Below are 26,224 nucleotides of genomic sequence, written 5' to 3'. Positions count from 1 at the left end.
CTGGAGAAACAGGCCAACTAACTGCTGTTCAGTTTCAGAACTGGGTGCAATACTGCTCATGGCTGCCCTGCCGTAACACCGTGGTATTAAAATCTGACCTTTGTTATTTGCCCTGAACCTTCAAGATTCTCATAAATTTTCCTTTCCCTGCAAACACTGCTGATTGCATGTTTTGCCTGCATCTTTAGAGAGAAAAAAAAACTTATAATTTAAAAATACATATATAGGACTAACAGAAGCAGACAACTGAATATTCATCATGTCAACCTCACTTTCATTTGACCTTGAAGTGTCAGCGTTACTTACTTAATCTGAGATATCAAGATGATGGCATAGCAGATGCTGCCAAATGAAAAATTTGCTGCAGTGAGCTGTTATGAAATATTGAGAGCTAAGCAGAGTACCAGATTCTCTGACAAAAATACTCAGTCACTCCCTTCACTGAATCACAGTGTGCAGGCTGCTGGCACTCGAGTTTTCCATTGGCAGCAATGACACCTTGAATGTGCTCTTGAAGGTGCTTGGCTGGGAACCACCCAAGATCAAGTGACAACCTGTTTTATTGCAGATTGTGAGATCATCTTCATCCCCAAATGTTTACAATAAAAGCAACGTGTGTGTGTGTGTGTGTGTGTGTGTGTGTGTGTTTCAATTCCACAATAATCAATACCTTTACATGAAGGTTAAAAAAAATCATCCTGAACAGAAGATGGCATGCATAGATGGGCAAAGTGGCTAAATCATTTCCTTTTTTTGAGATTGATTTATTTATTTTGAAAGTCAGAGTTACAGAGAGAAAGGAAGATACAGAGATCTTCCCTCCACTGGCTCGTTCCTCAGATGACTGCATCCATCAGCTGGAAATCAGTTCAAAATCAGGAGCCAGGGTTTAACTCCTGATCTCCAACATGGTAACAGGAACCCAAACACTTGGACCAACCTTTACAGCTTTCCCAGGCTGTTAGCAGCAGTAAGATGGATCCAGAGTAGAGTAGCTTGGACACAAGCACACCTGTAAGAGATGCGGACATGACAGATGCAGTTTTACTCATTACTTCACCACTTCACCATGGCAACCTCCTGGAGAGCTTATTTTCTATCTCAGCAGCAAGGCACTCATATTGTGGGAGCACACTCCATGTTGCCCCCTCTCTCTGCAGAGCCTTCAGTAGCTGTCCAGTGTTTGCAGATCAAAGCTCCTAGGATAGGATCTAAAGTCTTTCTAATTCCAATTCCCATCTTGCTGACTGATTGCCAGTTGTAGCATCCAGCCTCTCTACAGGTTAAAAAGAAGATACAGCATCCCACATGCTGACAGTTTGTCTGTTGACACCTTTGAATTTGTACTCAGTGAGGTCAACCTGGTTTACATGCACAGAGAGAAAATCAGGTCATAGTTAGAGCTACTGCACAAGGGAGGGGTCAGCTGTGCTGTGCAGACCATGATGAGGAAGACGCTCCCCTCCAGGGGTGCTTTCAGCCAACGTTATGTCACTTGGCCATGCTACCAACGTATCGCAAACGTTTCTGGAAAACAGAATTGAAAGACAAATTTATTTTTGACCAAAAACAAAACCTTTGAAGTCATTACATATGCATGGTCTTTCCAAAGTTTGTAGGGAAAAAAGTGCACTGTTAAAAATCATGCATGATTTTCACAATTCATTGCAGCCAAAGAAACATGCTTGCACTCCATTTTTCACAAACTTTACGAAGTACTCTTGTCTATCAGATGACATTTACTCAACAACCAGAGGGCAGGGGAAGAGTGATGTCACTGAATGCAGGGAGCCTGCAAGAACAAACTGCTTTGCACAGGGACAGCTGTGGCAGACAAAGGCCATACTACATTCCTTCACAGATGTGAAACACCACAACCTTCTGGGTTAGTGGCATGGAGCAGTGATGGAGCCGGAAGGAGGCATATGGTCCAGATACAGTTCACAAACACTCCCTGACAACACCATGGTAATCTTTTGTTCCTCTGTCTGCAAGGGCCTCACTATTCTATTAGTGGCACAATGTTCTGAGCTGGTCAGGAGTCATTTTTCCCTATTCAGCTCAAGTTGTAGTCATACAATAAAATGTACAGTGACAAGATATCCTGAGGCTTCAGGCATGTCCATCCTGGCAGACTAAGGGTTGCTACATTTCTAGGTCCAGTGGTAAAGGCAGGCACCCATGATTACAGTTGGAAATCAAATAAATGTTAATTAGTGCTAGTCCTTCAGGAGACAGGTAAGAATCTTTTGATTCATGTGTATGATAAGCTACTTGGAGTCCCTACTATGACCCAGGTATTATGTTCAGCTCTGGTTGGTACAAATATAAACAAGACATAGCCTGAAGAAGCTTACCAGTGAGCAAGAGAAATGAAAACATCTGCAATACCATGTGCTGAGTGCATGATTAGAGATGAAATAGCTGGCAGACTTTCTCAAGGAAGTGATGCATTGGAAAACAAAAGGTAGGTGAAGAGAGGAGCATGCCAAACATAGGAAAAGATGAAAGCAACAGTAAAACGGTGTAAGGAGGAATGCCTGCTACTGTTGGAAACCAGAGTGTGTATGCCCAACGGAAACAGCCGTGGCCGCGGGCAGCTGAGAGAGGCCAGGTTGGGGTAGGCTCTGGGTTCTGTGTGAAGGAACTGGGAAAGTGCCCATTGCAGAGCCTTGAGATCTCCATGCATGGAAGAGATGTGGCCAAATTCTACCCTAGCAGCTGTTTTGGAAGAGGCAGAGCTTGCAGGAAGTAAACTAAATGGAGGGAGAAGAGTTAAGAGTATATTTTAAAAGGAAATAGCAATGAGAGCTGATTTTATTCCTTGACCCCTTGCTCACTCACTCCACTGCCAGAAAACTGACCGTGACATCTGGAAACCTTATTGGTTGTGCACAGTACACAATCAACCCAGCTGTGATAAATCCTCTATGTGCTGTTGCAAAATGTTCCAGGGGAGAAAGAGACTGAGTACCATCCACCCCTCTACTCTCTCTGCAGCTCTCCCCCAGGCACTTCAGAGTTTTTCCTGACCCTATTTCCTCAATGCCCTGATCAACCCACATCTAATACACCCTGAAACTGGCTTACTTCCCTTCCCTGGAGAGACTCTGCCCACAGCCATGTCTACCAACAATTTTTCTTGCGTCAAATCACTTCAAAGGACTTCTTTGTCATCTGCTGCAGGGTCATTGCCATTTATGCCCACATTTCTAAATGCACTTGAAGAGTTTGCCCCAGCTCTCCAAGTCAGTACTTAAGTGCTCAACTTCAAGGTCATCGTATAGTTAATGGAGTAAACAGTGAATTCTAGGACCGTGCACATGTACAGACAAGTGTACTGTCTCCATCCTTGCAGGAAGAAAACAGCCAGGCCTTTCAGCCTTACAAGGAAACGGCCCTTCCTCTAAGGAGCCTTCGGGGACCAGGGTGAACAGGCTCCTTTTATTCCTTCCTAAGACAAGATTCAGCATCTCTCTTTACTCAAAGAGTGTTGTCATATAAACTCGTCAAGTAGCAATACTTACACAGTCTATAGTTAGCTTGCCTTGTGCAAAGGGAAGTCAGAGTCAAGATTCCCTGCTGTGACGCCAGACATAGCCAAAGAGAATTCTTCCTGAGCTGGAGACTGTCCCTCATTGGCTCACAGCCATTGTCACACTGCCAAGATCTTGGCTATGACCTGGAGAAGACAGAAGCCTCTGTTTACTCCTGCTTATGTTGGAAAATTAAAGAGGAAGAAAACAGCTTCCTGTACTCACGCTTGTATTCTTGCAGCCCTCGTCTCACTGGGAGCCTTGCAGGGAGCCATGAGAACAGGGATCTGCACAGAGCCTCTCAGCCATTCTCTGCTCTGGAAGCTCAATGTGGCTTCCTAGATACCATTGTGAGTAGATGGTGTCTGAACCAGGCTGTCCTCGCTTTCCCAGGACTATCATAGTGTCACAACACCTGATTACTGCTGTTGGTTTTTCTGCTTCCCCCACAGGACTAGAACTCCCTTGAAGAGCCTGTGATGTTTCCCCAGTGTCCTCAGACATAACAGCATACCTGAGCTTCACTGAGTATTTGTTCAGTTGATACTGACTGGATTATAAGTGCACAGCTTCTGCCTCCCATTGTGTAATCCAGTGAACAATCTGTTAGGCGCCTAACATGTTCTGGGCCTTCTGAGGGCCACAGCTGTAGGATATTCATGACCCCAGAGCTCACTGCCAGAGGGCCAGCAGGCAAAGCCCAGAGGCAATTGGCACGCTGACCACCCAAAGCCCAGGATTCACTCACCACATGGCAGTGGTGGCTGTGGCCAGGGCCCCAAGCATGGAGTCCAACATTTAATGCACAGTTGATGGTATATACCAGTAAGTGTCAAGAACATCTGGGAAAGCTTCACCTAAAAAGAAAAATAAGGTGCCATAAACAACTATCTAGTAATTAAAATTCCCACACAGAGATTTCAAAATAGCTATTTTAAAGAAACTTAATAAAATTCAAGGGGGGACACACAGAAACAATTTAATTCTCCTACAGATTTCAGAGACGGAAATAATTTTTAAAATCGAACAAAAATCCTTCAACTGAAAAGCACAGTAAGGGAAATTAAAAACACACTAGAGGGTCTAACACAGTGATGTAGCACGTTAAGCCTCTGCCTGTGGGGTCAACACCCTTTTAATAACCAGTTGATGTCCTGGAGGCTTCACTTCTGTTCCTGCTCCCTGCCTGGGAAAGCAATAGAGGGTGGCTCAAGTCCTTGGGCTCCTAGATCTACAGGGGAGACCCAGGAGAATATCCTGGTTCTGGGCTTCAGACTGGCCCAACTGTGGCCATTGTGACCATTTAGAGAATGAATCAGCAGATTCAAGAACTCTTTCTCTTCTCTCTCTCTGTCTTTTCTTCTCTCTTTGTAACTCTGCCTATTAATGCTTTATATATGCATATATATGCAGTAATGCTTTATATATCATAATATATATTAGTAATATAATATTAGCAGCAAAATAAAATGCAGCAGAAGAAAGGATCAATGTATTCTAAGAATTTTCAAAAATAATCACTTGGAGGAAAAAAATCATCAGGAATGAATAAAGTTTAAAGAGATTTTGGGGTGGTATGAAAAAAGCTTGAGTTACTGGAGTTCAAGAGGGATTTGTGAATATCAAACGGCTAGACAGTTCACTCTAGGGCCCAGGGCAATAACCTAGTGGCTAAATCCTTGCCTTGCACATGCGCCAGGATCCCATACGGACACTGGTTCATGTCCCAGCTGCTCCACTTCTCATTCAGCTTCATGCTTGTGGTCTGGAAAAACATTCGCGGGTGACCCAAATTCTTGGGACCCTCTACCTGGTGTGGCAGACCGGGAGGAGGCTTCTGGCTCCTGATTTCAGATCAGCTCAGCTATGGCCATTGAAGCCACTTTCAGGGTGAACCAGCAATGAAAGATCTTTCTCTCTGTCTCTCCTTCTCTCTGTAAATCTATTTCCAATAAAAATAAGTAGATCTTAAAAAAATAAAAAGTTCACTCTAGAGGAAGACACAGCTGTCCAGGTCTTAGAAGGTCAAAGGTTATCTGTCCGTTTGAACCCAACCATATCTACTCAAGACATGTTATAGCCAAAACTCCCAGGTTACAGAAAGAGGATTCTCAAAGCTGCAAAACAGGACAAAAATAACTAATTAAAGGATCCCAATTAACCTTACCACAGACTTCTCAGCAACAACCTCACAGACGAGGAAGAATGGGATATGACTTTTACAGTCTTGAAGGGAATAAATTGCTAGCCACGAGTATGTCCTCAAATAAGAGGAAGAAACAAAGGCCACCCCAGACAAACAAAAGCTGAAAGAGTTCATCACAGACTCTGTGATGCAGACTGTGGTACAAGAAATACTATTGGGAACTTTTCAAGCTGAAAGAGACACTATCAAGCAAGAAGAAAATATCAGAAGGTAGAAAATTCACTGGCAAGAGCAACTGTACAAATTCGAAATGCCCCAGTCATGACATGCAAGTCTTTTGTATCTTGAGTATAAAAACTATGAAAAATGATTACTACATAAAATGCTAAGATATGGGTAATATGGAAAGAGGTAAAAAATGACATCAAAAATTCAAAATGTGATGAGGAATGGAGTAGAAGTTTAGGATATTTATGTATATTTCCTCTTTATTTTTGTTATATTTATAATCAGTGATAAATTGTTATCATTGAAAAGTAGGTTGCTACAGCAAGATGTTTTTTGTAAGTCTCACAGTAGCCACAAAGCAAAAACTTTTAATAGATTTTTTTAAAATAAGGAATTAAGTTATACTACTAAAGAAAAACCACTTAACCACTTCCCCTCAGCTCAGACACTCCTATCAGATGCCAGTGTTGCAGGTGGCATCTTAACATGCTAAACCTCCACACCATTCCCCAGGAACTAATTTTAAAGCAATTAAATAAAGTAGTATGTTTATAGCATAACTTGTAGTCTATAACATGGTCATGTAATATATATACAAAACGTGAATAATAGCAGACAGGAAGTGGACTACATAATTGTAATTGGCCTAGAAAATAACAAGATATTAAAACTATATTTGGGATCTAAAACAGAAATAGCAATGACATATATGCCAACACCACAAATAGGAAGGGAAGGGAAGAGGGCTATAGAGGAGTCATATTTCCATGGTATTGGAATTGGGTTAGTATAAAGCTGATTCTGGTTCTTTAAGACGTACATTGCATTATAGACTTAATGTCTGTACATCTTCCAAGTTCAAATATGGAGATTCTAATTCCCTAACAGGGAACAAATAGCTGAGGTCTAAGGTAAGTAGACAAGCACAAAGAACCCACATGACTCAATCTGGTGTGCACAGGCAGATCTAATGTACACTTGAAAATTCAAGCTCAATGTACAGAAGGCATGCCCAGAACATAGTGACTCATTACTAAAACAGAAACTAACTACAAAACAGGATGCAGTTACAGCTGGAGCCATCCAGCTCCAGACACCAACTCCTCAGCAACTGGAAGGCCATCAGCGATGAGTCTATATATTTCTAAAACTTTGAATAAACCTTACAGTACAGAGCGCATAAACCCCCAGACAATGTTCCTGCACAGACCATTGCCTTAGAATACCACCTGCTGTTGCTGCCAGGAACCTTCTGTTTTAGTTGAATATACATTTTTTTCCTGTTCACTCACTGTTGTCAATACGTCTCGTTCTCCTTGGTTATAGAACATGATCCCAAGCGATTAAAACTTCATACACCTTCAGCATAAGGTGGGAGTTTGGGGAAATGATTAAGTCACAAGAGCAGGGCTTTGTGATTGGGTTGGAGAGCTTTACAGCCTTCCACCGCACGAGGACACATAAAGAGATGGCTGTCCAGGAGACGGAAAGTAGGACCTCTTCACACATGATATTTTCATGCACTTTGCTTTGGGACTTCCCAACTCCCAGAACTTCAAGAAAATTTATATGCATCCAGTCTATGGTGTTTTATAGGAGTTTAAACTAAATCATAGTAAACTGCAGAACAGGCACTAAAAGTACTCCAGAAAATAGCCAAGAAAATTATTATCAGTGCTACAAATTATATCACAGAAATTATTCTCAAAATCAATGAGCTATTGGACATCCTCTCCCAGAACATACTGTGAAAAATTGTTATCAGTGGGCCCAGATCGAAAGCCTACTAGCTAAAGTCCTCACCTTGCACATGCCGGGATCCTATATGGGCACCAGTTCATTTCCCAGCTGCTACACTTCCCACCCAGCTCCCTGCTAATGACCTGGGAAAGCAGTAGAGGATGGTCCAAAGCCTTGAGACCATGGTGGCAGACCCAGAAGAAACTCCTGGCTCTCAGCCATGGGTTAGCCTGGCTGTAGCCATTGTGGCCCTTTGGGGAGTAAAGCAGCAGGTGGAAGACCTTCTCTCTGTCTCTGTCTCTGTCTCTGCTTCTCTCTATAAATCTGCTTTTCAAATAAAAATGTATACATCTTTTTTTAAAAAAAGACTTTGCCCTGTCATTAGTTCAGGACAGTAACATGATGAAGTATAAAGAGGAACCCAGAAACACAGATGCAACTGAAAATCTCAAACTTTAGCATGATTCAGGATTGTCTGAAAGGAGTGATCAAATGGATTGCTGGGAATCCCCCCAAAGTAGGGTCCAGGACTTCCCTAGGTAATGTTGATGGAGTTAGTGCAAAGACTACAATCTGTGAGCCCCTGCCTGTCTTAACACTAAGAACTCATAACAATGGAATGGAATTAGAATTGATATAGAATTGGTATAGGAACTATCTGATTTTCCTATCAAATGAATCCATGCTCCTTCTGGTAGTCATAGCCCAATTTTTATCTGAGTAGCATCTTACCTTGTTTGTTTGTTTGTTTGTTTGAGAATGCAGAGAGGAGAAACAGAACTCTCATCCAATAGTTTATATTCCAAAGTCCACAGCTGGTCTGGGCTGCACCTAAGCAGGGTTAGTAACTCCCGAATGTGGGATGCAGGCATGTTACCTGCTAGGCCAAACACCTGCCCCCTTCCCTTGTCGTAGACGCTTGTGGTTTGGAAGGATTCGGCGGTCTCTGCTTCCACAGAAGGAATGTGGCTAAGACTTAACTGATCAGAATTTGAGATTTTTCTGACCACAGTGATTAGTTCAGAAGCTGGTAAGATATACCAAGACAATTTCTAAGACATGAGAGAAAGAGGAAGAGAAAGGTAGGTATAGAGAGAATTCTCAAAAGTCCTAAGCAATCAATAGAGGGTAGGGGAAGACGAGAGGAAGGCAGGGCAGGGGCAGGTGGCTGTCATAGGAGCCCCACATCAAATACACCTGAAATTTGTGTGAACTCTTGTGAGTCAATTCCATGTCTTAACACTTTGAGTCTTCTGCAATTAAAAAAAAATTAAGTTCCCTTCTGGCAATTTAATCATCATGTGACTGATCAAAGCTAAACATGTTCTACAGCATAATATGAATGTGAATGGGCATTTCTGGAACCTCCAGGGCATCTCACAGCCTAACAGAACAGAGGATCTTTATAGATACTGAATGGAGATTATTAAAAGCTAAAGAATGTGATCACAGTAGTTTTTACCTTGGGCAGGCTAACTCTTCAGGTCAGGAGCTTATTTTGGCTCATCCTTCTGGAGGTACAAGGTTCAGGAAACCGCAGCAGCAGCAGCCTGGTAGGGCAATGCAGAGCATCACCTGAAACAAGGAAGGGAGTGCATTGTCTTCATCTATGTGGTTTCCCTCTTTGTCTCATTAAAAACTTGATGATTCATTCACGCCTCCCTCCCTCTCCGGGTCCCCTCAACCTAAACCCTCATAATTTAATCTAGTCATTTCCCAAAGGCCCCACATCTTCATGCCATAATTTAATGAAGTTTCCACTGTGTTAGTACACTCGTTAACTTCTGACTCTGAGGGTTAAACGCTTGAATGTGGTAAGGGGCCAAATCATAGCAGGACTTTTCTTGCTTGACTTCACAGACATCAGCTTTGCTCCTACCCTGGACTTGGTTCCTGTGCCTGTGAGTCTTCCGCACAGATAATTGTATGACCAGTCCACTCGCTTCTGTCAGTCTTCTGTGCAAATGCTGTCTTATTATTAGAAAGATAATTTGATTTGATTTGAAAGCCTCCAGAAATCCCCTGGCTTACCCTCAATCCACTTGTTGCCTTATTTTTTCCAGGAGTGTTTGTTACTATATGATACACTGTATATGCCCCAGTTATTTTTTTTAATTACCATTCCCCAACAGAAATTCAAGCACCTTAAAGGCATTGGCTTTAAGCTTTTTGATGCTATACCCCTGGTGCCTAGAACATTCTAAAATATGCTCAGAATGGCACTATTAGATAATGAATTTTAACAAACCAAATCTGGTTTATTAACCAGCTTCCATGCCTCTAAATGTGAAGCGTGTGAGAATGTTGCTGTGTGATCACTATTGAAAGAGACCACAGGGGAAGGCAGCTCCGTCGGGGGACCCCGCACTGCCCCTGCCCGCTCCACTCATTTTTGCTTTACGGTCCTTGCTTTCGGTCCGCTGCCGCTGAACCCGTGTTAGAATGATTACACTGTTCACCAAGAGGTTAAGTGTACCTCCCTTTAGATAGTCCTGCATTTTTTATTTATATTCAGTCAGTATTTGCTGAGTGTCTAATATATGTATCTGTCCCATAGTATTGTAGTAGGAGCTATTAAAGCTATGAATGCTAGAGTAATAGAAGTACTGAGTGATGAGATTTGTAATCTTGTTTGCAGTGTCCAGAATGGGCATTTTAAAAAGAAATTTTTAAGCCTTCAAAAGTAAAAAAAAAAAAAAAGAATAGGTAATTGTGGCAAAATCAGAGAGGATGTAGGCTCTATCTGGTGGTAAGAGGTTTTATGCTTGTCCCCAGCATAGATAAGAGCCACAACATAAAATACAAAAATTAAATAATTTTGCAAGAATTTTGCAAAGTGATCATTAAGCATAATCATCAAGAATCAAATATTTAAATTTAATTAAATTGTACTTAAAATGACTTTCTAGACTATTATTTATGCTCTCAGTTACTTACGGCTATTATTAAGTTGGGGATAGGATTTTAAAAAAGGCTAAAAATATGTAGATAGTACTATCTCTTGCCAGCTCCACATTCTATGAAGTCACTTTCGAGACCAGAAATCTGCCATGCTGTTAATTTTTACACCATGGAAATACAGCAAATGGTACAAATCAGGGTTTGCTGTACTGTTTTGTTGATGTTGAGACATAAGAAACTGTGGGAAGAAATGTTAGTAGTGTTAATGAAAATTAATTGTCGTGTCTGCAGTCATTACATTGTGAAAACACAAAGTGCACCTCCAGTGTTTGCCAACTACTATTTGAGTCAGCAGAGGAAGCCTACAAATCATTGAGAAATGAGCAAAACTCCAAAATGCAACTTTGTTGCTTCAGTGGGAGGAAATGCCAATCATCTTTCACATAACTACTCCTCAACTACAACCATAATTTGCCTAGGATACTAATGTTTGGCAAAAATCAATGAAAGTATTCTAGATACATGGAATTTATGATAGAGTATTGCATGTTTTAATATTTATAATGTGCTACATACACCCTTATCTCAGTAAGATTGGTAAATTCACATATATCAAAACTTGCATGCATTTTTCAACAGACTGACTCCAATATTTGTAACACATTGCTGCCCACACTACCTCTATCATCCATGTAAACTGAGTCACATTGTAACCCAGATTTGCACAAAACTTTCTGTGTGAGAGACTTAAAAACATCCATGTCTAGGAGTCCATAGCGAACTTCAGAAAATACATAATATGATAAACTGCCCACATATTAAGGAAAATGAATACTTTGGAGTAATACATTTTCCTTTGTTGAATATGAATGAATTACCCTGAAGTGATTTATTATCTGCCTGTGTTAATAATGTCTTCTATTCAGATTTGCAGAGATAAACCAACAGAACTATAAAATAAGTGGATAGTGTATTATTGTGTAACACTCCCATTTTTCCATTCCTCCTGCTGCATTGTGTAGGATCCTACAACGAGCCATAAGAGTTATAGAATCCATGTGCAAATCAAGAATTAGGATTTTTTAAGGTTAGTTCTTGTTTATAATCTCGGTAATGATAATTACTATGAAACACAATAAAACAAAGATTGCTGGCTATTAAAAACAGGAAAACATGACCATGTAATTGACAAGACATTTCAAATACCTGCTTTGCTTAAAATTTGTAGAATATGTCATCAAATGCTTCAATGTATATAGCTATTATGTCACAGCTATGTTATTTTCAAATGAGAGAAAAGATTTGCATTTGTTTTGTAATTTTTAAATATTTTTTTAATTTTAGTTGAAAATCAAATTATTGAGAGGAGGGAGAGTCAAAAAGAGTGATCTTCCATCTGCTGCTTCACTCCTCAAATGGCCTCAACAATCAGAGCTGTCCTGGTCTGAAGCTGGGAGCCAGAAGCTTCTTCTGGGTCTCCCATGTGGTGCAGGGACCCAAGGATTTGAGCCATTCCCTAACGATTTCTCAGACATTGACCAGGATACACACCACTGTGCTACTTTCAGCATTTGCATCTCTAATTCATTTTAGGAAAAAGAACAGAACACAAACACTTCAATTATATCTTTCATTTAAAAAAAAAAAGTTCACGTAGCTTAGTTCAGTGTGGATGATCCCAAAATTTTACTTTGAGGTCTCCTAGCTGGTAGGCCCACTTCAGATGGGCAGTTTGGAGGGAGTGTGCTAAGAAACAAGATTTGGTAGGAATAAATCCTCCTGTATTGGCTACACTACCTACATTGCCCCCATCAGTTGCTGATCAAGTAAACAACTGTAATAATTACCAATGGATTGCACAGTTCAGTCCCTCGGGCTGACTGATGCGAATCTGCATAGCTGGCCTCACAAACTCTCTTACAGGAAATTTTCTGGTGAAATTTTCTAGGAAAACATTGTGTGTCTGGGTATGAAGAACATCTGGGCTTCAAGAACATCTGTCCAGAGCTTCTGTGTCTGTCCAGCATACCTCAGACATGAAGTTGGCTCTGGAATACCTGTCTTTCCGTGTGTGCCTCCGGGATATCAACCAGGGGAAAGTGAGGATTCAGTTCACCAGCTGATGGTTCCTCTAAACAAAATACATGATTTGGGCAGATTGTCTTCCTCCATGCCTGGGATGACTGTGTAGAGAAGACACCAGTGAAAAGTTCACTCAGGTCAAGACTGAGGATTCTGCAACTGATTAGCGTCCACGACACTCCAAAAGCCTAGCTAGAATAGAACTAGACACAACATGGACATTGTCGCAAAAAGACAAGCCCTTGTAGAATATGCCTCCTGGTCTGCAAGTAATGGCTTTTGAAAAGACTACTTGTGTGGCTTTTTCCTGGTGACTATTTCACTGTCAAGGTGGCAATCCTGTTGCTGGGAGGGTCGTCACCTTTACCTGCATGAGTATCTTGTCTGCACACACAGTCATTCAACCCGTGTGAATAACCAATTGCTAATCTGAAAAAAATAATGTTTAATGTGGATCTTCAAGAAGGAAAAAAAATCAACTTTACTGAAGAAGTGGTAAACATTTACTGTGTACTTTTTATTTATTTACTTGAAAGACAGAAAGCTGCCATGCAGCTGCTCATTCTCCCACTGCCTACAGCATCTGGTGCTGGCCCTGGCTACGACTGGAGTCAAGAACAAAATCCAGGTTTCCTGCAGGGTGTCTGGAATCCAACTCCTAGGGTCACTGCCAGTGGCCCCCACAGTGTTTATTAGAGGGAAGAGGAAGGCAGAAACAAAAATCAAGAATCCAACCCAGAAACACTAACATGAGAGGTGGGCTACATGCTCACCTGCCATGGCTACTACTACTACTAATAATAATAATAATGGCAGTCATGATGGCTAATTTTGTGTGTCAACCTGAGTGGGCCAAATGCCCAGATATTTGCTCAAATCTTGTTTATGGGGACTTCATAAACAGTGAATTTGGATGAAATTAACGTCGAAATCAATAGACTGAGGGAAGGCAGATTGTCCTCTACTGTGTGGACGAGCCTCATTCAATCAGTGTGAGGACCAATCAGAGCCAAAGGCTGACCTCAGCGGGAGAGAACATTATACTTGATTGTCTTTGAAGTGGAACATCTGTTCTTCTTGATTTTGCAGCAACTTCCAGTCTTTTGATTCAAAGTGCAGATTTTGGACTTTCCAGCCCCCCATAATCATATGAGCTAATTCCTTTATAAAAATAAATGTAATATTTGTTCTCATATCCATATTTATATATACTATCCATCCTGTTTCTCTGGAAAACACTTAAACAGTGCTTACAGTCACATGCCATATAATATTTAGAACAAATGAACCACAATTATGAAAGGACTTCGAAAGTTTCATGGCCAAGTGTACTTTGCCTTTTAACTCCATTGAGCTGATAAGTGATAGAGCTATGTCCTGAAAAAGCAAAAGCATTACTCCCAATTTTTCTATTTTGTTTTTCATAGAGGAATTTGTGCAGAAGAGTATGTTCATATTCTCAATCAGTAGTTCACACTCCCAAATATTCTCAACAGCCAAGGCTGAGCCATGATGAACACCAGGGACCAGCAACTCAGGGCAGGTTCTCCACGGACCTAATCAATTGGACCATGATCACTTCCTGGAGGCTGGGGGTCAGGAGTTACAGCCAGGGAGGAACCAGACATTACCACATGGGATGTGTCTTAAGTGACATCTTCAACTGTAAGCCAAACGCTCACTCCTGGTGTTGTATATTTTATATGTATTGCCATCTTCTTCATTACTGTGGCAGAAAACATCAGTGCTCACCAAAGACCTGCAGATTTTTCTTTTTTTACTTTTCCCAGGTCTCCAGACAGTGAAGCTGGGCTTTGTGAACAGTGCTGCCAGGTGAGGTATGCGTGAATGAGATCTGATTTTGTGGACCAGGAACAATGAAAGCTAATATTCCTTCTTTATTTCTCTTCTCTGCCTGCTTAATTCTGAAAGACACCTCTTCCAGCTGGCATGGTTAGAAGATTAAAAAATCCAAGTTGCTGAGTTATCATTTTGAATTACAGTCACACAGCAGTCACCTCAGCTCCATCAAACTTAAAGCACAAAATAAGCTTTTAGTGGACCAAGTCACTAATACCATAATTGTTTACTATCAGCATAGGGTGTGCATATTAAATAGCATTATATAATATTAGATATTATAAACATTTGAAGCATGATAATAAATGTATGTGTTATGCAGCATAGTGGAGCACTGGAACCAGATGACCAAAGTCAAACCCAACTCACCTAGGTCTAGACTCCCAACAAATTACTAACCTCTGATGATACACTTAACAACTCTGTAATTTTTGCATGGAAAATAGTGATTAATAGTAACAGAGCTAGTGTTGGGGGGGACTGGCATTGTGATCTAAAAGATTAAGCTGTGGCCTGAAGAACTGGCATCTCTAATGGAGCACTGTTTCAGTTTCCAACAGCTCCACTTCCAATCCAGCTTGCTTCTGATGTTCTGGAAAAGCAACAGAGGACGGTCCCAGTCACTGGACCCCTACCACGCATGTCAGAGACCAGGATGGAGTTCTTGGGGAGTGAACAAAGACTGATTTCTCTGTTTCTCCTTCTTTGTCTTCAAATACATAAGTAAATGTCCTTTTTTAAAACTGGTACGGCAAGTGACTTTGGTGACCAAAAGAACAAAGACACCTAAAGCTGTAGGCTGGTATACATTAAGTGTGAAAACTATGAACTAAGTATATAAAATTATTTACAATTGCCATTATAAATGTTTTAATATTTTTACCCAAATGGAAGCAATAATGAGACTGCACTGATGACATTATATTAAATTCTGAGGTAACAAAAAATAATAGAACAAGACTATTTTTTTTGCTGAGAGTTCTTGAAAGAGTTCCTATTAAGAAGCTATATTAATGTGATTAATGTTGAAATTCAATGAGTGCCATAAAGAGCCATTTTTATGGATTTCATAGATATGTTTTCATCATGAAATATATGTCATTTCTGATCGCTTCTGGAATTCCAATCCAGCACTGTTGGTTTGGATAATCTGGCCAACATCACTAATGTATTGGAGAGAACAGTGCTTTCCGAATCATTCTAGGCTGCCTGCAATGCATGTTTGATGAAATCACTCTAGTATTTAGCAGGCCGTGCTGTATCTCCATTTCATATGGAATAAAGTGTTGTAGGAACTGGCCCGCATGACTCAGAGTGTCCTCAGTGACCGTGCTCCCATGTAATAGGGAGTAGATGAGACTCAGTGGAAGGACTGGAGTAGAAACCTAAAAGGCAGCCCTAAACCCAACCTCATAACCCTCTGTTGGCTCTGGGCAGAAGCTGCTCCAGATCTACTTGCCTATCTATAGGAAAGAATTGGTATCTGCTGTTTTGACAGTCAGGTGACCACAGAAACATAAAAGTAATTTATGATTTGATATGTATAAAGCACTGATTTTATGGTAAGCCCATGCTTCTCTAACTTTAATGCTGGGGAAAAAAGTTTCCTAGGAATGTTGTGACTACCTAGGTGCCTACCTCAGAGATCTGATTTAGGTTCTTTGTGGTAGAGAAAAGTAATTTGGCTTTTTATGAAGCACCCTGAATGATTCTAACACCGATTGTTCAAAGATCCAGGCAGAACCAGACAGAGCCAAAATAGGCCATGAGTGAAAGATTTCGTGGAAGCTCTTGGCCTGTAACAATGGTCATTGTTGGTCCTGAGGAGGTTCAGCTCAGACAGCAATATTTTCCTGTTACCAGTTGTGTCTACAGACAACTTTGTATCTGAAACATTGGAAGGACCATCTCTAATACAGTTATTCCTCTCCTCTCTGATGACCACATATGACCCGAGGCAGCTCGCACTTGGCAAAATAATGGCCGTGGCCAACCCTGAGTGAACTTGGCGATTTGGAGGAGATTGATACCAAGTCCCCTTCTCTGGCAGAAATTGCAAATAAAGCTCTATTCTGTTCCAATAGTGAGAAAGGCAAACGGGAAACTGCAAGCGTGTTCATACACTTAGGTTGGAGGTAATTCAAAAAGCTCATGAAAAACGGAATTAAAACAAATTAATCTCAGTGCAAACATTTCCAAATCCATGCACAGTTTTCACATAGCTTACATTTTCCATGAACTTTGTGAAGATCTTGCATATGCGTGAATTTAAATTATTTTGGCATCCAAATAAACCTATCTTTCAATTCAATTCTCCTTGAACTTGAAGTACCCTTATATATGCTTATAATACACTTACTGGTATGTACGCAAAGCCCTCAGCTTAAGACGTAACTGAGCAGTCTAAAAGTCTTACTTTTTGTCACCCTGTTAGCTTGCCCATTGTTTCTGTTCTTACGGGTTGATTTGTTTTAAATCACTGATAAAATAAATGAGACAAGGTCATATAATTTTTGGCCCAAGACATAGAAGTCTCAGGAAAGAGTAAGAGAAATTACATTTCAAATCTAGTTTATCTTAAATTTTGCAACAAAAAGCTGTAATAAAGCCTTTTAAAACTCACAGGTGCATGGCGAGATAAGGACAAAAAAATTATATGTAAGAATAACAAGTCCAAGACATTTTAAGTACCCATAAATTCACATTTCACTTGAAGTAAGCATTCCTATTTTCATTAACTCCCTGGTGCCTGCTGCGAGCTGCATTTACCCTGTACTAATGGAAAGACTTTCCCAAAAGGAAGTAACGCAGTTCAACAGAAAAGACAGACAAATACTTAAAATATGGAAAAACATTCTGTACTCCGTGCCACAGCATGCTATCCACAGATTTAGGAGGGGAAAAAAAAAACCTACCACAGATGTGTAGCAGAAACTGAGAGAATTTTTTACTGGCACTAATCTGAGCTGACAGCTGTTATTAGGGCTGATTCTGTGATACTTCTGTCATCACCTCAGAAAACCAACTTTTCCAATGTGGGAAGGGGGATTTGAAAACACAGGAGGCAAACCAAAGATACAAATTTGGTTCTAAGTCCTGAAGTTCATCACCCTTTCACCTGGCAAACAATATTTTTCCATTATCAAGACTGCCCCCAGACTCCGCATGGAAGCTGAGAATCCCATGACGAGTGTGGTTATTCCTTTTCACCTTACTGACCACACACTGCAAAGGAACTCACTTGGAATTTTGAAGTCTCTCTGCTGTAGATAAACTTTACTTGATTGTTTTTGAGTAGGTAGTTGTTCTGGGTACTCAAGCAAGGGGAAATAGAATTCAGTGATCAGCATATAGCACAGGCTTCCCGGTCGGCTAGTCAGGTCAATGTAAATGGCACTCTCATCACTTTGTGACCAGGGACAGATTACTCTCTATTTGAAGAGCCTCTGTTTGCTTCTCTGCAAACAAGAGAAAGGGAGAGCATCTACCAACCCCAAGGATGTAAACACTCAAAGAGGATTAGAAGCTACACAAATATGTGTGTACATATAGGTAATGTGTATGGATGCATGTGTAAAAACAAGCACAGAGCCACATCCAGATCATGATACACATTCTACAAGTGTGAAATATTGTTGTTGTCTTATTTTTAAAGATTTATTTTATTTATTGGGAAGGCAGAGTTACAGAGGGAGAGAAAGAGTCAGAGGGAGATCTGCTGGTTCACTCCCCAAATAGCCACAGTAAACACACTGAAATCAGAAGCAAGGAATTTACCCTGGGTCTCCCACGTGGGTACGGGGGCCTAAGAAACTAGGCTATGTCAGCTGCTTTCCCAGACAGGCACACCAGAAGGGAGGTGGACAAGAAGCGAAGTTTCCAGGACTCGATGGTTACCCGTATGGAATGAGCAGGTTTACTCACTGTGCCACAGAGCCAACCCTATACATATTATTATCATCTTTACAAAGCCACACACAGCTGAGCCTGTGGATCAAAACGAAACATTGATGAGTTCAAAAGCTGTGCCTCCCAAAATCTTAAGCATGAGGGCAGTCTTACTAAGCCTATTTTGAGTTTCTGCTTTTTATTGTTTTTCCGTTGAGGATTGTTTTGAGGAAATTTCTCTTTACTGAACGGATTTGCCTGTTTGGGGTTGAGTACACTCACAGAAAACATGAGCATGACTCATCTCAAACCTATTCCATCAAATTCAGTTCTCACTCATAAATCTGAAGACAACAAAGATTTGCACAAGCGCACATTCGATTTGTATCAATTGAGCATTTCATAGGGATAATTACTTTAATAATACATTTCAATTTGTCCTTCTCCAGTATTTAAGCTGCAGTTTTTGTGAGGCTTCTGTGGGGACTGAAGGCGAGTTTCTCAGTGGTGGGTGTGACCTGGCGGTTAGCACGAAGGCAGGAGTGAGGTGTGGGTTACTGTGGCAGGGAGGGACAGAAGAGGATTCCAAAGGGAAAAAAAAAAAAGATTATAGTTTAATCGCTTTGTAGAAGCCAGAAAGACCTATGCTTTTTATCATAAATAATGCAATTTCATTTTCATTTTCGCTGATAAAAATAACTTGCATAGGAAGTAACAAAAGCTACAGGTGTGTCATTATGACACACCATCCTCCAAACAGTCCATGCAAGTCTGTCTATTTTCATCTTTCAAATGTTACATACTTTGCAGCATCAATGAACTAAACCTGATCACAGTCACATTGCATCTGAAAAAAAAGAGTCTCAACTTTCAAATCCTAAATACGATCAAATATGTTTCCTCACACCCATGCTTCCAATTATGTCATCTCTGGCTAGGGTTGAAATATGGTTTTCCATTACTTGCTTCTAAGTTGACAGGGGAAGCTCTAGGTGTAGGATTTACAGAGATTACCGAATGTGGGGGTTTGTGTATAGCCATTTACATTTCTCAGAAACTCAGTAGTAAATTTTCCAGTGAAATATTTTGCCACAGTAAGGTCGTCTCTTAGCACAGGCATGGTCTTGAGGCTGAAATCCAAATTGTGGCTGCCTGTCTTACCATTTTAGATACCCCAACAAGTCACCCATTTTAGCTGATTGGCATTAAAGCAACTGAAACACAAGATCATAGAAGAAGCAGTGAGCTGAGAGCATTCTTCCTGCCGGAATGTGCTGCACAGAAGGCTGCACTGCCACGTGCCTTCAGTTCCAGCTGTTTGAGAGAGTTTTGATAATAGCGTGAATGTCAGAATTCAGCTGCCAATATCAAGCTGTCAGCTTTCAAAGTGCTCTATGGAGTGCTCGCCCCTTAGGGTGCAAATCCCAAGAAGCAATCTAGCTGCTCTACAATTTGACAGCTTTTCCTAGTTCTCCGAGAACCTCACATCTCCACAAGCCTAGAAAATTTTAACTGCAGCTCCAGGATGGGACGGGGCCATTGGAGCAGTCTCTAGAAAGTTGCACCAACAGAGAGAACATTTGCCCTAGCAGTTCAGATACTGGTCAAGAGTCCAGCTTCGTGCTAACGCACACCCTGGCAGACGGCACCGATGGCAGAGACCTGGACTGCATTACCACCTTCCAATTTTCACCAATACTACTCACAACAATTAAAGGCATTTGGGTCGTGAACCAGCAGGTGGGAGCACTCTCTCCCTCTCTTCATTCCTCTCTATTACTTCCTTCTCTCTCCCTCTCCCTCTCAAGTAAACAATTTTATTAAAAGGTAAAATAAGCCAGAGACAGAAATAAAAACACCCAAACAAGCCCTCTGTGTGAGCACACAATACTGATGACCAGAGTGTATTTAGATTATTAAAAATAGAGAAAAGTGTGTATGGTTCATTGATTGTGAAAACTGTATTGTACCAATATGACATGTTAGAGATAAGAATAAAGAAAATAGCATTCCAACAATGGCTACTCACAGTCTCTGAGACCTTGGGAAGAGGAGGTGGACATCGGCTACCCTAACTGATAAGCCTCAACCACTTGGACAGAGCGCTTTCGCCAGGGTTCTCAGCAAAGACAATGATCTCCTGGGAGCAGATCCTGCCTCCACTGGCGACCCTGCTAAGGAGAGGTTATTTCTCCAATTATGACTGCACTTTCTCACCACACATTACATAACCATATCATTTCATCTGCCTAAAATAAATTATTCACATCTTCAGGGAATCTGTGAACCACAGGCCAAACACCCCAGTTGCTGCTAGGTTACTGCTCACATTTGCTTTTTACAGATCTATTAGTTGTTTATACAGAATGCACCTTGGATATAATTCAATTTCCTCAGGGAAATTTTTTTGTGACAAAACGCATCTTCATTTTCTTTTGAATCCCAAGATCAAGTTAAGGATTATCAATGGCCCTGGAAAAAGTAAAGTACCATCCTCCAGAACCACAAAAGCAGCACGTATCATATTAAAACAAAATTCTCAATTTGATACTATTCCACTGAATTTTTGAAAATTTCAAGTAGCCAGTCTATGAAGACAGCGTACAGAGTTTGACAAAAGTACTCCGGCTATGGAAGGTTTTGTCTCACAGCTCCTGCACTTCCTAGCTGAGTATTAGATGCCAAATTTTTCTTCTTTTCTTCTTTTCTCCTAACTTCACCCCCAGCATGAACACATTGTCATCAATTTCATAGATCATTGTAAACACGAAACATCTAGACTATCTGAGTCAGTGTTAAACATCTAAGAAATGCTGGCTAAATATGAGTTATCTTTTATGTATTTAAAATAATTGTTACATTACCCTTAGTTGAGCTTTTAGGAATTTGTTTTTCAAAATAAATTGATAAAGAAAGTGAGTCTACAAACAGGGCAGTTAATGATGTGATTTCTGTAATGAGTGTCACTAATCTGACCGTGGAATGCAGGCAATCAAGCATTAGTCAATTAGATGCTCATGCATGTGTTTAGGAAAAGGACAAGTTGCCAGATTCCTGAGGCAAGCATCCAACTGAAGTGCTGAGTCCTGGCTCTTACCAGCCAACTGCACAGGCGCTGAGCCTGAGCCCTGGCTCTCGCCAGCCGACCGCACAGGCGCTGAGCCTGTCCCAACCGCAGTAGATCAAGTAATCCTTCCCATTCTGCCACATCACATTTGTACTTTTCCACATAAGTTGTACAACTACGTGAAATGAAAATTGTTGCATTTTACTTGCTCCTTTATTTACTCATCCTCCACACAGTTTTGTATCTACTCCTCTTTCCCATCCTCAGAATTTACCACAAAGCACTCCTAATGCTGGCCGGCTTCCTGCCATGTCTTAGAAAGGAAATACTGCCTGCAGCACACCCTGCTCCTGACACCCTTGGATGTAGCAGCGCAGATATCCATGTAGTAGCAGGAAATGTACAGGCTCCAATCCTAGGAACCAGAATGGTGACAGCTATTGACAATCACCATCAAATTCCACACTTACAAGCCACCTTTGTGTAAATGGAAGGATGACTGCAAAAGTAATAATTTCAGCTCTTGTCTCTTGTTCTCAGATGTGCATCTAAAAAGAATAATGTTCACTCCAAAATGAAACTATTATTCTGATGCTCAACTAGAAAAGTTATGTCTACTAAATTAATTATTAGCAGTTAAATATAAAAGAACAAACATCACTCCATGAAGTAGGAGAATCTCCAAGCACACTAGTCCTAATTTAAGGCATTTATGAACTTCTCTGTAACCAAGGGTGCCTGGTATTTTCTATCTGGTATAGGTTGGCTTCCTTTTCTCTAGGGAATGCAATGACAGTAAGCGTAAGATGTGCGTATACAATATAATTGTTGCCTTTGGGTTTGGATACAATTATTCCATGCAACAAAACAAGATCTAAGACCAGTGTTATGGCAGGGGGTTAAGCCACAGCCTTCAATGCCAACTTACCACATCAGAGTGCCAGGATGAGTTTTACTATTCTGATCCAGCTCCCTGCTAATGTGCCTGGCAAGGGTGCAGAAGATGGCTTAAGGATTTGCATTCATGCCACTCAAGAAGGATATCAGGATGGAATTCCAGGCTACTGCTGATGGAATTCCTGACTAGTGGCTTCAGCCCCAGATACAATCATCACAAGCATTAGAGTGAACCGGCAGCAGAATATCAGTCAACCTGTCAATTAAAAAAAAAAATAAATCTTTAAAAGAAATGAAATCAAAAGTGCTTATATTGTGGTGTAACCGGTGGATTTTCCACCCAAGATGCCCACATACCATATGGCCATCAGTACATTCTAGCTACACCACTACCAACCCAGCTCCCTGCTCGTGCCTTGGGAAAGCAGCAGAAGATGCCCAAATGCTTAAGCCACAATGTAGGAGATCCCAGTGAAGCTTCTGGTTCCTGGCTTTGGCCTGGTCCAGCACTGGTTGTTGTGCCATCTAGAGAGTGAACCAGCAGATGAAAAATCTCTCTCTCTCTCCCCATTTTCTCTCTCTCTCCCCCTTCTTTCTGTAACTCTAACATTCAAGAAAAATAAATAAATCTTTTTTAAAAGAATGAGATCTAGTTTGTTTGTCTGCACTGATACTTTCACCCTGAATATTGATGCATTACCAAGCAGCTCCATGTGTTGAAATTATGACTATACTTATTGCCTTCATTTGTAAGAAACAAATCTAGAAAATAGGTCTGCAACTGTCATTTTCCCTATGGGAACAACCCAAGACTCCTGAGTGATATTTGGTTGGAGGATCAAAGAACCTAGTTGGGTTTATTCCCAAGAAGATTGAAAAGGCATTTGATCAGACCATCTACACACAGCCTCGCTAGCATGGCAGTCTCAGGGCAGTGAGGTCTTCCTCACAGGGAAAGAGTTTCTGGAGCAAGTATTCCAAGCAACATGAAGCAAACGTCACCAGTCTTGCAGCTGGAAGCCAGGACAGCCTCACGTTTGCCATATTCTATTGGTCTAAGCAGACAGTGGACCCTTCCAGTCTCAAAGTAAAAGGATATTGACATTAGACTGCCTGCCACCCATCAGTGAGAAGGCTCTCAATGATTTTGTGGCTGACATGAATACGTCTTTTGTTTTTACTGAATCCATCAGTGAATCTGTGAAATGTGTTAACCACATTTGTTAGTGGCTAAAAATATTCCTGCAATAAAATATACACACATTTTGAAACTTAATATTGGATGGAGAGGAAGGTGTTGTTGGAGCAAGATATCCATATTCTGTATTAGAGTGCCTGGTTCCAGTCCTGGCTACTCCACACTTTCATTTAGGTTCCAAATAATTTGTCTTGGAAGCAGCAAACCATAGAAATAGTACTTGCATTTCTGCTACCCACATGGGAGCCTCAGATGGAGTTCCTGGCTCCTGGCCTTGAACCTCGCCTTGCCCCAGCTGTTACTGATGCAATCTCAATGCAATCTTTCTCTCTTCCACTCTCTCTCTCTCTCTCTCTCTCTCTCTCTCTTTCTGTCTCTCTCTCTCTCTCTCTCTCTCTCTCTATATATATATATATATATATATATAAAGAATAGAAAACATGATAATATAAGAGAATCTCTTTTGCTTTCAATAAATACAAATTAAATATTTTTATTTATTTGAGAAGTAGGGAGAACGCGTGCGCACACACACACACACACACACACACATTTCTGCTGCTTGCCTCTCTAAATCCCTCTCTGAATTCCCAATGGCAGGGACTGGGTCTCAGCCAGAGTCAGGGTTTAGGAATTCAATCTATGTCTCCCTGCATGGGTGATAGGAGCTCAATTATTTGCACTGTCACCACCCTCTCCCAGGGTCTTCATTGGCCGAGCATAGAAGTGGAGGTAGGAGTGGAACCTAGATAGAAAATAGGTCCCTTGACCACTAGCCTAAACACCCACTACTCTAAAATGTTTAAGAGTAATTGTTATGGATGAAATTATGTCCTCCTATAATTCCTGTATCCAAATCCCTGGTATCTCAGTGCGTGACTGTATTTGGAGATAGGATTTGATTTAAAACTGCATGCATGCCGTTTAATTAAAAATGGAATCTTTAATGTGTACCTTAACCTAACCTAATAAAATGAGTATGTGTTTATAAAGAGAACACAAACACACACAGAAGAAAGACCCTGTGACGACATGGAGTCCTTATATGGCCATTTGTAAGCCAAGGAAAGAGACCCCAGAAAAAAACAAATCTGTCAATTTCAGACTTCTGGGTCCAGAATTGTAAGAAATAAATGCCTATGGTTTAAGCCCCCTGGGCTGTGATACTTGATTGTGGGAGCTCTGGCATCAAATATGGCACTGTGCGGTTTTACAGACGCACTGGTAAGTTTCATAACTGTTCTTAGCCACTGAAGTAGGTAGCTGAGTGCTAATGGCTGAAGTTTGTCGTCCCACGGGGAACTCTAAACAGGTTTACATTCATTGTAATTTCAGGTGAGGCCATAGGAGTTGTCAAAGTTAAGATGAATAAGCAATTTATTTCAGGAACAAGTGAACACCTATCATAATATTTACGAAAAGATAATGTGGACAAATTTGCACTCGTTTCCTTTTTCTGCCTCACTTTCCAGTGAGTCACTAAATAAGACTGCAATCATGTTGTTATTTTCATGGACCACCTTCATGCTTTGGACATTGTGTACACATTTGCCAGAACAGAATTATAATTGATTTTAATTAATTGCACTGAGATTAAAAAAAAAGGCAAACGAGCAGCACCTCTATCCAGCCCTTGAAAGCATACGTTTAGGTGGCATATATTTAGTTTATGGCTGGAATTATTTTTAATTAACTAATTTTTCTTCTGTATCAATGAGAGAAAAATACAGGACAAACAAAAATCTTCCATCAACTTGTTCACAAGTGCCTGCAATAGCCAGGAACCGGACAAAACCCAGAGCCTGGAGACCAGAACTCATCCATGTTTCTGATGTGGGTGTTAGAAACCCAGCTACTTGAGCCATCACTTCCTAGCATAGGAATTAGCAGAAACCTGGAACTGAAGCCAAGCTAAGACTAGAATCCAACACCTCTGCTATGGTAGGTGGATATTCTGCATGACATACTAAGCACCGTACAAAACACCCACTCCTGGAAATTTCTCTTTCTCTCAACTCTTTCTTTTCTTCCCAAATGCTACTCTCCTAATTTGCAGCCTGACTTTCAGAAAAATGTTTTACTTATCCCGCTCTTACAACTGCATTCTCAGCTTAGGATAATAAAGAACAACAGGATATTTCACTGTCCTGAAATAAAAACCTGGAACTGTAGGACGGCTTTCAGTGGGTTCTGAGTCCACACGCTCAGGGGAAGATCCATTTGTTTGTACAGCAATTCTTGAGGGTCCTGAGGGCTTGCTAACTCTTGAACAAACCTGTCTGCAAAATGACCAAATGACAGTAATTTAAAGCCCCATTACCTGTGCACAGCTGTTGCAAACATTTCTGGCTGGTGAGAAGGACAAACATAAAGATGTTCCTTTTTAAGATTTATTTATTTTTATTACAAAGTCAGATATACAGAGAGGAGAGACAGAGAGGAAGGTCTTCCATCCGATGATTCACTCCCCAAGTGACCACAATGGCCGGTGCTGCGCTGATCTGAAGCCGGGAACCTGGAACCTCTTCCAGGTCTCCCACGCGGGTGCAGGGTCCCACAGCTTTGGGCCGTCCTCGATTGCTTTCCCAGGCTACAAGCAGGGAGCTGGATGGGAAGTGGAGCTGCCGGGATTAGAACCGGTGCCCATATGGGATCCCAGGGCTTTCAAGGCGAGGACTTCA

At 41.0% G+C, this 26,224-nt stretch overlaps 1 long non-coding RNA gene across 2 annotated transcripts in view; it reads right to left on the bottom strand.

Annotated features, from left to right (window-relative positions):
* Positions 1 to 9,093: 9,093 nt before the first annotated feature.
* The window catches only part of LOC131478204 (uncharacterized), a 59,909-nt gene continuing 42,778 nt past the window's right edge, over positions 9,094 to 26,224 (bottom strand). For both annotated transcript variants that reach the window (XR_009244355.1, XR_009244356.1), the window contains 2 exons: positions 10,646 to 10,789; positions 9,094 to 9,225 (listed from right to left, as the gene is read on the bottom strand). This is a non-coding gene — a long non-coding RNA (uncharacterized LOC131478204). The remainder of the gene's footprint in view (positions 9,226 to 10,645; positions 10,790 to 26,224) is intronic.

Source organism: Ochotona princeps, chromosome 28 (assembly GCF_030435755.1).
Source record: "Ochotona princeps isolate mOchPri1 chromosome 28, mOchPri1.hap1, whole genome shotgun sequence".
Taxonomy (NCBI): Eukaryota; Metazoa; Chordata; class Mammalia; order Lagomorpha; family Ochotonidae; genus Ochotona; species Ochotona princeps.
This window is presented reverse-complemented; position numbering and strand designations above follow the sequence as displayed.